Genomic DNA, 4,038 nt, shown 5'->3' with positions numbered 1-4,038 from the left:
ACCAGAATCGGTTGCCAAGCGATACTGGGGCGACAAACAGACACACAAACATACACACACACACATACATACGTATATATATATATATATATATATATATATATATATATATATATATATATCACGCAGTGGGATTGAACCCGGAACCATGTGGTTGGTAAGCAAGCTACTTACCACACAGCCACTCATGCGTCTATAGTTGAAGAATAGAAGTAAACCTTGTATATAAATCTATGTTGAACGAAGCAACTTCTTACTGTGGCGTTCTGATAAAAAGCTAACATAAATTATGATAATCCACACTGTTGTCGAGGTACCTTGCAGTATTTGACATATTTGCAGTGTTTCATATGTAGGGCATGTCAACATGGAATAGTCCTTCTATCCTCAGAGGTATTTTCAGCAGTAATGTCACTCAACGAATCACCCACATTTATAAAGAGCTGCCACTGCAGAGAATGATTTCCCGATACTTATAAAGGGTTACTACCACCGAGAATGAACCCCCGATACTTATAAAGGGCTACTCCCGTTACGAACGAATAATCCATGCTTATAAAGAATTGCCACTGCTGAGAGCGATTATCCGATACCTATAAAGGGCCGTCAATCCTCAGAACGAATCAACTATATTTATGAAGGATTCCCTACTACTGAACATGAGTCACTGATATTATAAAGAGTGACCGCTACTGAGAACGAACTCCAGATACTTCTAAAGCGTTGTTACTGCAATCAGTGGTACAGTGTTACTGCTTGGAGATATCTCTTCATAACTCGGTGAACTATAATATTTAAGAGTTAAAGCCTGTTGGCCAGCGCCGCAGCATAATTGACGTTAACAGGATACGAAACATCTGTTTCGTCCGATATTCTATCTACGCAGCCATCTGTTCTCTCTGTGGTGTTGAAATATAAATGCATAGAAATTAAGCATAAGTCCATTTTAATTTCCTTAGCATTCAGAGAATAAAACTCATTCTTCCCGTTTATATTTGATTCATATTTGATCAATGAATTTTATTTCTTTTTATATACTATTTTACTCTTTCTCGTTTTCTTTTTCAGCGCCATAATTGACAATTTATCAAGAATAATAAACAGAAATATTCTCATTTCTGTGGAACTCTTATAACATATAAATTCATTGATTTCTAAAGCAGTTCGGTGACGCTATATTTAACAAGTAATTCGTCGACTTTCAGCGAGAATCTTGCTACATTTAATTTCCCTTTGATTTTTGCATTATGGTCAAATGTTAAACTCTATGAAAGTTTCACTAAAAGCTGAAATATATTTTCATTTATCAAATTGACAGAAGACCAAAAACAGTCGAACTTTTTCTTTTAGAGTCTTGCTAATTTAAAAGATTTCATATGAACCCACTATTTCCATAATATCCTCAAAAGCAAAAGCTGCTTTGTTGATGACATTATTGTGATTTCCTCTCAATATTTTATATAGAATGATTTAAAGACGACTCCTGCTCTTCTTACAACGCTCACGTTGTTCACATTACAATTTTAATAACATATCAGATTGGATAATAGAATATACCGTAGTTACATATTTTATTTGTAATTCAAACAGCTATTTTTAAGGCTACTCTATAGCCATTTCTTCTTGTTCTCATTCTCAATAATAATAATAATAACAGTAATAATAATAATAATAATAATAATAATAATAATAATAATAATAATAATAATAATAATAATAATAATAACAATAATAATAATAATAATAATTCCAGTTTTCTGCAAATTCTTTTCAGCAATTATGTTTCTCTGATAAGAAATATTCAGTTCGTGAATTGAATTTATTTCCAGGCTTTAGTGGATAACAAAATAAATCTTCCCCCACCTCGCACCGCCATTTCATCCACCATCTTTTTTTTATGAAATGTTCGGTTTTACGTCTAATAGGAGAACTTAAATAAACTAATGCGTTTCGGGTATTTCAAAATCACGATCGCATTATGTATTGTAATAGTGACACTTCACGTCTGTTCAAAGTAGATTTTTCTCTAAATTACTTTCGATTCCGAAACATTTTCTTGAAATAAATGTGTTCTGCTTCTGTTCAAATTCGGAATTGATAAAATGATTCCGTAATTTCTTTTACTTTGCAGAGAAGATAACAAAGTTTTCAATACTTTCTAAAATAACCGACCTGCACTGACACAAGACGTAAGAATTGTAAGCAAAGGGGTTCAAATGAAATAAAATACACCGAATCATCCACTTTCAGTGAATGGTGTAAATTTAACACAATGGTGTTTAAATTTGACAAAAGTTCACAGATATGAAGTTTTGGTGCTGAATTGATTAGATCTACCCCAGGATTTTAATGTTACTTATTTTTATCTATCAATCTTGAATCAGTTGCAAGTAGTATCCTGACGAGATCTAAACCTAGCTAAGCGCTGCAAAATATATAATTCAAGACTGATGGTAAGAAGCTCTCGGGAGGGTTGAACAGCAGTATGTCTTCTGAGAAGAAACCCCGTTTCAGGTAAGTGTTTCGCCCTTAACCTTTTCCACTCTAAGGAGACCGGGTTACATCCAGGTCTTGACTCCTGGGTGCTCTTTTGTTAACACTTATAATAACGAAGAACAAACACACAGAAAAACAACAACGCGAGAACGTGGTACATGTAAAGTATTATTATTAATAGTAATAATAATAATAATAATAATGATGATGATGATAATAATAAGTGCCAGTTGTTCATTGGGATCGATGTAATGCACTTATCCTCCCTCCTAAAACTGCTGGCCTTGTACCAAAATTTGAATTCATAATTCTTAAGGCGATAAGCTGGCAGAATCGTTAACGCGCCGGACAAAATACTTAGCGGCATTTCGTCCGTTTTGTTTTGAGTTCAAATTCCACTGAGATGGTTTTTGCCCTTCATACTTTCGAGATTGATGAGTACCAACTGAGTTACCTTCTCCACCCAATGTTTCAGGCCTTGTGCCTTTTGTAGAAATGATTATTTATAATTGTATCTCCATCGGACTCACCTTTAAAATAGTCTGTTTCAAATCTCAAACTTGCGAATTTTAATGAGGTAAATATATACGTATATACGCACGTGTGTGTGTGAATGCAGGTGTATATGTATTATTTGTATTATCTGAGTGCTTGTTTGTTCATGTGTGTGTAATGAGTGTGATCATATTTCTTCCAGACTTTGTGTCTAAGGAAAGTGAGCACGTAATATAATAGAATACAGGACAGAGCACAGAGTATAGTTATTTACAAACAAGAACAAAGTCCTAGCTGACCATAACTTCCATGACCGCCTTACTCTCCACAGTTACTTGCTAACATATTTGACAAGTTAGCAAGGGTATCTCCAAACGGTCGTGCTACTTAAGAATAAACACTAAATCATGTCCCTCAAGCTGCACTTTCCTGTCCTGTTAAATATATATGTGTATTTAAGAACTGATCAGATAATATGGGTAGTGGGCACTCATCCAGAGAAAAAAAATGGAATAGTCATGGCTGGAATGCATTTGACGATATATTGGCGCCATCAGGTATTGTTTACTTTTAGATCCGCTCTAATCAAGCAAGCTTGTAATCAAGGACCAATACCGATGTACAAGTTTCAACTTGTACATCGGACACCCTTTTTTAGATACAAGATATTATACAAGCCCGGAGAAACAAAGGAGATACAAAGGAATCTCAGAGGTCGAAAGAGGGACCTGGAAATCCAAGAAGGGTCCTGTCAATCCAGAGAATGGCTTGGAGATGAAACAGGGGCTCGGAGATATATGAATAGGCCCATAGGTTCAATGAGGATGACAGAGATTTAAAGAGTGGATTTCAGATTTAAGGAGAGTCGTGAAAATCCAAAGAGTGTCTCGGAGACTAGGAGCATGAGCCTGGAAGTCCGAAAGTGGACCGTGACGTCCAAGAATGGACTCAAAGATACAAACAGTGGCCTGGAGATCAAAGAAAGTGTCTGGATCTTTAAGTCTAGGAAATCCAAAACGAACTGATGACTGAAAGACAGGACCTTTG

The sequence above is a fragment of the Octopus bimaculoides genome, chromosome 10 (genome assembly GCF_046866305.1).
Source record: "Octopus bimaculoides isolate indiv1 chromosome 10, ASM4686630v1, whole genome shotgun sequence".
Taxonomy (NCBI): domain Eukaryota; kingdom Metazoa; phylum Mollusca; class Cephalopoda; order Octopoda; family Octopodidae; genus Octopus; species Octopus bimaculoides.
This window is presented reverse-complemented; position numbering follows the sequence as displayed.